Below are 8,455 nucleotides of genomic sequence, written 5' to 3' on the forward strand. Positions count from 1 at the left end.
TGAATTGCAGCATGCCAGGCCTCCCTGTCCATCACCAATTCCCGGAATTCACCCGAACTCATGTGCATCAAGTTGGTGATGCCATCCAGCCATCTCATCCTCTGTCGTCCCCTTCTCCTCCTGCCCCCAATCCCTCCCAGCTTCAGGATCTTTTCCAATGAGTCAACTCTTTGCATGAGGTGGCCAAAGTATTGGAGTTTCAGCCTCAGCGTCAGTCCTTCCAATGAACACCCAGGACTGGTCTCCTTTAGGATGGACTGGTTGGATCTCCTTGCAGTCCAAGGGACTCTCAAGAGTCTTCTCCAACACCACAGTTCAAAAGCATCAATTCTTAGGTGCTCAGCTTTCTTCACAGTCCAATTCTCACATCCATACATGACCACTGGAAAAACCATAGCCTTGACTAGATGTACTTACATACAAAACATAAAACTATTAGAAAAAAATCTTTGAATCTATGACAAGGCCAAGTTCTTAGATTTGACGCCAAAGGTTTGAACCATGAAAGGAAAACATTGACAAAATGGACCCTATCAAAATTCAATGCTTTTAGTCTGCAAAAGGCCCTATTTAAGGGGCCTCCCTGGTGGCTCAGTGGTAAAGAATCTGCCTGCCAATGCAGGAGACACCAGTTCAATCCCTGGCCCAGGAAGATCCCACATGTTGCAGAGCAACTAAACTCTTGCACCACAACTATTGAGCTTGTGCTCGAGAGCCCAGGAGCCACAACTACTGAACCCATGTTCCCCAACTACTGAAACCCGCACGCCCTAGAGTCCCTGCTCAGCAGCAAGAGAAGCCATCAAAATGAGAAATCCAAGCACTGCAACTAGAGAGTAGCCCCCTCTGCAACTAGAGAAAAGCCCCTGCAGTAACAAAGACTCAGCACAACCAAAATAAAATAAATGAAAAAATTTTAAACAGACCCTAATAAGAGGATGAAAAGACAAGCTACACACAAGGAGAAAAATATCTGAAAGTCACCTATCTGACAAAGGAATAGCAATTGGAATATATAAAGAACTCTCAAAACTCAACAGTAAAAAAAACAAGCAATCCAATTAGAAAGCAGGCAAAAAACACGAGCAGAGATCTCACCAAAGACATGCAGGTGGCCAAGAAGCCCATGAAAACACGCTCAGCAACATTAGCCAAAAGGAAAATGCAAATTAAGTCCACAATGAGACATCACTCGCACTTATCAAAATGGTTAAAATAAACAGTAACAACACCAAATTTTGGCAAGGATGCAGAGAAACTGGATTACTCATACATAGCTGGTAAGAATGTAATATGGTACAGCTACTCTGGAAAACAGTTTGGTAGTTTCTTATTTATAAAACTAAATATGCAATCCAGCATGACCCAGCAATTGTACTTCTGGGCATTTATCCCAGAGAAATTAAGACTTACGTTCACATAAAAACCTGTAGACAAATATTCATAGCAGCTTTATTTGGAATAGGCAAAACCAACCCAGATGTCCTTCAACGGTGAATGGCTGAACAGAATACGGTACATCTGTACCATGGACTGCTATTCAGCAATAAAAGGGAACAAACTATTAGTACATGCAACAACCTGGATGAATTTCTACGGAATTATGCTGAGCAGGAAAAGACCCAATCCCACAAGGTTACACCCTGCATTGTTCTATTTATATTAACAGCCTGGAAATGATAAAATTATAAATTTAATTATAAATGATAAAATTATAAATAGAGGACAGATTAGTAATTTTCCAGGCTTTAGAGGCATGGGAGGGGTCAGAAAAGTGAATGGGAATCTTAAGGGCAACAGGAAGGATTTTTGTGATGATGAAAATGTTCTTGTCTTGCTTGAGAGTATTGATGTAAATATCTTGATTTTGACATTGATCACAAAAAATACCAGTTTTGGGAAACTGGGTAAAGCATATAAGGGATCTCTCTGTATTATTTCTATGACTATATAGGAATCTACAAAATAAAATCTCAAAATAAAAAGATTTATTTATAGGAATTCTCAGGCAGTCCAGTGGGTAGGACTTAGCACTCTCACCAGCAGGGGCCTGGGTTTGATCCCTAGTCAAGGAACTAAGATTCTGCAAGCTGTGGTATGCATCAAAAAAAAAAAAAAAAAAAAAAAGAGAGAGAGAGAGAGAAGAAAAAAAGATTAATTTACAAAACAAAGCAAGAACTGAAAACAATGAATTAGATTCTGAGTCCAGAAAAGCAGCCCACTGTCTGTGAATGGGAATGCGCTAACACTATTTCCGTCAACACCACCATGCACAGATCATGACTTCGTTGCTGTTCTTTAGTCACTAAGTGGTGTCTGACTCTTTGCAACCCCACGGACTGTAGCCCACCAGGCTCCTCTGTCCATGGGATTTCCCAGGCAAGAATACTGGCGTGGGTTTCAACTTCCTTCTCCAGGGGATCTTCCTGACCCAGGGATGAACCTGTGTTTCTCGCACTGGCAGGCGGATCCTTTGGAAAGGCAGTCTACTCTCTGTGGGTGGGCATGAGCTACTACCATCGTCACCGTCATACACAGACACATGGCTACTTGTTACCTATTATCAGCTTACTGTCTTGCCTCTTCTTTTGCCATTATCCACCCTTTCTGTGCTCTTACCTCATTATACTCACTGCTCCCTGGCCTAACTGGGCTTCCTGAAAACACTAGGGCTTTCTGCATAATGACGACTCTGCCTGGGGTATACCTATCCAGTTGACTTCAAGACCCTAACAGCCCCCATTCAGGTCCCCCAAATATTTGGTTACTTCCCGCAATACTGTATTTGTATATCTCAAATAGCTTTTAGGATAAAGTCCAAAATTCTTAACCCAACTTACAAGGTATTACATGATCTAACTCTGCTTGCATCCTTAGCCTTATCTGCCACTCTCACCTTCTCTCCTAAGCACAGTGATCTTTTCTGAGTTTCTCAAGAGAAGTTCTTCCCCACCTCAAGCCTCCCTTCATACTGTTTTTCTAGTCAGATCATTTCTATTATCTGTCTCCACAACTCTTCATTCACCAACTACTACTTTTTCAAAGAAATCTTTCTAGGCCTCCCAGTCTAGGCTAGGTCTCCTTGTTTTACACAATCAGAGCAGACTTTATTCTATGAAAGCATTTAACAAAAGTATAATTAAATACCTACAGAATGGATTGTTTACTGTCTGACTGCCCCATCAGACAGTGAGCTCAGTAATGTCAAGGGCCACACAGACATAGATCTTTTGGGAAAATATTTTACATCAAATTTTAAGTTGTGTGTATTCCTAGCATATAAATTCCTTGAACCTGTTTCCATTTAATGACACACACAACACACACACACACACACACACACACACACACACACACAAAACCTTGTATGAATGGTTGGAGGTATGGAAATTATGGAAAGTAGATAGCAGAATTCCATATTTGATTTAAAGTGGTACTGGGAAAGGGACAACAGAAGCCTTGTAAACAGAAGTAGTTTAGCAGAGGCAAAAGTTTAGAGCTGGGAATGACCATAAATACAGAAGCCTCCATCCTCCAAAACTGAGCAGAACTATTGGATGAGGCATTGATTTCTCACGGTCTATAGAGAGGTTTATGCTCTGCTCTGCTCTGCTAAGTCATTTCAGTCATGTCTGACCCCACAGACGGCAGCCCACCAGGCTCCCCCGTCCCTGGGATTCTCCAGGCAAGAACACTGGAGTGGGTTGCCATTTCCTTCTCCAATGCATGAAAGTGAAAAGTAAAGTGAAGTCGCTCAGTCGTGTCCAACTCTTAGCGACCCCATGGATTGCAGCCTAACAGGCTCCTCCGTCCATGGGATTTTCCAAGCAAGAGTACTGGAGTGGGGTGCCATTGCCTTCTCTGATAGAGAGGTTTACATGAGTTTTATCTAGAGCTCTTAAGAGATAGAAAGATCACAGATGACATTTGGTTACAATTTTAATTTACCTACTTACTTGTCTGTCAGCCCACTAGATAGTGAGCCCCTTGAGGACAAGTACTATGTCATTCATCTTATGATCTCAAACTTGGTACTCAAGAGGCACTTAATAAATGTTTGCTGAATGAATGAATATATTGATATAATTTGTTGGGGGCCAGCATGAGGCACTCGCCCATGGCAAAGGTCATGAGGAAGGAGGCTCGACATATGCAAAGGCGGGATCAAGCCTCAGGAGTCCCCCGGGAAATCCTCGAGCATCTACCCCCGTAACCAGAGCCTGCCTACTTTACTACTTTGTGCTCTCACCTACACCTCTGACTTTACGGGGGGCTGTCCCCCACCACCTCTTTTGGAGAAGGAGTTAACTTAGAGCTCCAGTTAATAAAAACTCCTGGGCGTGACAAGAGCGTTTTAACCTACAAACTCCTCTGAAGGTTCTCTAGCCTGCCTGACAGGCTTGTCCGGCCACATGTGATTGCTCACAGCCTCCCAACTGTGAGAGGCATGAGATGCTTTAAACCTTCTAAAAACAGGTTCCTTAGAAAAGTTAGAAAACCATTAGTATACGTATAGTGGGCTGATCAGAAATTGTATTGGTGAAGGGTTTTTCATTTGTTGAGCCAATGTTTGTTGCTAAGTCTCCACATCTCCTGCCCTTACACACATTAATGAATATATAGAAGAAATAAGTATTAACCTTTGATATTAATCATGTTAGACCTTAGGCTAAGTAAATTCTTTCCTTAACTAAAACCCACTACACCCTCACCCTATAGGAATGTAACTTTATTTGGGTGGTGTCTGTTTTAAGAATAATCACCCCTGGAGAAATAAATGTCCTGGTTGACTGACCGCTGTCACAAGGAGAGGGTCATAAATTGTCAGCAGGCCCCCTGGCCAGAAGATGATGTAACACCCCTAAGACCTCTGTATACATTTGTATGAAGCACCTGACTTTGATAAAAGTCAGGACTCCTGACCCTGCGTGACTTTTGCATAACATCTCAGTGTATAAAAGTAGACCATGGAAAATAAAGAATTGGGATCAGTTCCTTGAAAGATTGGTCTCCCCATGTCTCTCTCTCCCTCAAACTCTGGCTGAGTCTCCATCTGGAGCACGGAGCCCGCCATGCTTACGAATTATGCCTGGGCTTCTAAGATCTGACCGAGGAGGCCTCAGTGTCTCCTCTCCTTCGGGAGAACGGAAGGATGCCTGCGGCCTACGTAAGTGGTGCAAGCTTCTTGTCTTGAAGTTTTATTGGTTTCCTGCGTAAACCAAGCTACTCAGCCTCCTTTCTCAACTGAATTTTCCTGCTGAGCTATCCTCATTCTATTACTCTTTGTATCTCTAATTAATATCTATTGAAGCTATTGTATCCTGATCCTTGCTGATGCCGTCCCCGCTTTGAATACCCTGGTTCAGCCGGGGCTGGACCCCGGCAATAATTCACTATGGAGAATTCAAGATTTGTTACAGTACCCCTCTTATGAGTCTGTAAATTTCAAAAGTGATTCTTCTTAGTACAAAGTAAAAGACTGCAAAGGGTAGCATTCCAAGTATACGATAACATATGAGTGTCTTGCTGGTATTCATATTATTCATGCAGACAATCCCATTCTCCGTCCATGAGCAAGGACTGTTCTATTTATGTTAAAGCTGAGGTAGGTGGAAAGAGTGTACATCCTCTTTGTGCATTAGTTATTATCTCTCCAATGACTCTATTGTTAATTTCTTCAACTACTGTTAAAAAGTACAATACATCTCTTTACTATATTTGATCATGAGGGAAGCTATGACCTCCTACATTATTCACAGCTTGTCAAAAAAGAAGAAAACAAAGAGCTTCAGTTTGTTGAAAAACCCTTTTTTGCATTTAAATATCAAATAGGTTTTTTTACAAATAATAAAAAATAGATTATTTTTAAATTATCAATAAATAGAGCTGATGGATAGATATCATCAATGGCCATTTATGTGATATGAGGATTCTAAAAAATGCTCTCGTGCCTGTGTGTATGCTAAGTCGTTTCAGTCGTGTGCGACTCTTTAAAACCCTACAGACTGCAGCCCGGCAGGCTCCAATTACCCATAATTACTCTCTTTTGTGGCTTCCCTGGTGGCTCAGTGGTAAAAAATAGGCTGCAATGCAAGAGAGGCAGGAGAGGCAAGTTTGATCCCTGGGTCAGGAAGATCCCCTGGAGAAGGAAATGGCAAAGTACTCCAGTATTCTTACCTGGGAAATCCCATGGACAGAGGAGGCTGGTGGGCTACATTTCATGGTCACAAAAGAGTCAAACACAACTTAGAGACTAAACAACTTCCTTTTGCTCTCATGATGTCTAATATTTTAGAGTAGAAGTTCATTCTTTAAAGGTCTCTAGTTCCAGTAGCATGGCAGACTGAGTTAATGCAAAACCCCTCTTATACAGGAATGGTATATTAAACATAAAAGTAAGTGATAACCATAGATAAGTTCATGCACAGAAAAGGAAAATCTCTGGATGCTGAAACAAAGAAGAAAGGAAAGTCAGAGTGATAAGTGTATGAGTTAACCCTGCATCAACTTTGGGGTAGTTATTTGATCTGGAAACAGCAAATGAATTGGGCTTTAATACCCACTGAAGGATAGAAGTTAAAGTCTTGAACCTAAGGGAGTTGGAAGTGAAATAATGCATAAAAACAGAACTCTCCATAATGTTGAATTCCCAGGCCTGTAACTTGCATAGGACAGAAATCCAAGTTAATACTAGCTGGAAAATGAACATATATATTGGTTAGTACAAATCTATGATACTTCTGTGGATCTGGTATAAGCAAACAAAAAATCACTCTGGGTCACATGAGACTCCCACAGTGGGGGGTGGGGGGACGGAAAGGGGACAAGCCATTTGAAGATGATTTCGAATATAAAAAGTTATAAAACACAAGTAAATGAGCCATCATGACCAAAAGTCAGCAAACACACAACACATTATTACTAGAAATAATAGAAAGAACGTCCAAATAAGATGGCTCAGTGGTAAAGAATCTGCCTGCAATGCAGGAGACGCAGATTTCATCCCTAGGTTGGGAAGATCCCCTGGAGGAGGGGGATATGGCGACCCACTCCAGTATTCTTGCCTGGGAAATGCCATGGACAGAGGAGCCTGGTGGGTTACAGCCCAAAGGTTGCAGAGTTGGACATGACTGGGCATGGAAAATTATTAAGTATGTCTAAAATGGTTAAACAGAGAAGGCAATGGCACCCCATTCCAGTACTCTTGCCTGGAAAATCCCATAGACGGAGGAGCCTGGTAGGCTGCAGTCCATGGGGTCGCTAGGAGTCGGACACGACTGAGCGACTTCACTTTCACTTTTCACTTTCATGCATTGGAGAAAGAAATGGCAACCCACTCCAGTGTTCTTGCCTGGAGAATCCCAGGGACGGGGGAGCCTGGTGGGCTGCCGTCTCTGGGGTCGCACAGAGTCAGACACGACTGAAGCGACTTAGCAGCAGCAAGATGGTTAGTCAGTCAGTGAAGTCGCTCAGTCATGTCCGACTCTTTGCAATCCCATGGACTGTAGCCTACCAGGCTCCTCCATCCATGGAATTTTCCAGGCAAGAGTACTGGAGTGGGTTGCCATTGCCTTCTCCAGGGGGTTTTCCCGACCCAGGGACCAAACCCAGGTCTCCCGCACTGCAAGCAGAGGCTTTACTGTCTGAGCTACCAGGGAACCTAGTCGTTGGAACCATAAAGTAGTCCAAAGTAGTCACAGTTCCAAAGTAGTCATTGGAACCATAAAGAACAAAACTCAATGAAAAACAAAATAGGATACCTGAAAAAGAACTTAGTGGAAATTCCAAACTTTAAAATATAATCTTTGGAATTAGAAGCTCAATGGAGAAGTTAAACTGCAGATCAATACAAATGAACCAAGTTTGGGACTTCTCTAGTGGTCCAGTGGTTAAGAATCTGCTTTCCAAGGCAGGGGACACAGATTTGATCTCTTGTCTGGTAACTAAGATCCCATGTGCCTTGGGGCAACTAGACCCTGTACCACAACTACAGAGCCCATGCAAAGCAACTACTGAAGCCACCATGCCCTACAGCCTTTGCTCTGCAACAAGAGACAAGAGAAGCCTGCTCACTGTAACTAGAAGCTTGTGCATCGCAATGAAGACCCAGCACAGACAAAATAAAATAAAAAATAAAAACAAGTGAACTAAGTTGTAAGAATTATAAGTAATAGATATGATAAAGTTAAAGCTCAACATTCACAAAACTAAGATCATGACATCTGGTCCCATCACTTCATGGGAAATAGATGGGGAAACAGTGGAAACAGTGTCAGATTTTATTTTGGGGGGCTCCAAAATCACTGCAGATGGTGATTGCAGCCATGAAATTAAAAGACGCTTACTCCTTGGAAGGAAAGTTATGACAAACCTAGATAGCATATTCAAAAGCAGAGACATTACTTTGCCAACAAAGGTTCGTCTAGTCAAGGCTATGGTTTTTCCTGTGGTCATG

This window comes from Bison bison, unplaced genomic scaffold (genome assembly GCF_000754665.1).
Source record: "Bison bison bison isolate TAMUID 2011002044 unplaced genomic scaffold, Bison_UMD1.0 scf7180017864166, whole genome shotgun sequence".
In the NCBI taxonomy this organism is placed as follows: domain Eukaryota; kingdom Metazoa; phylum Chordata; class Mammalia; order Artiodactyla; family Bovidae; genus Bison; species Bison bison.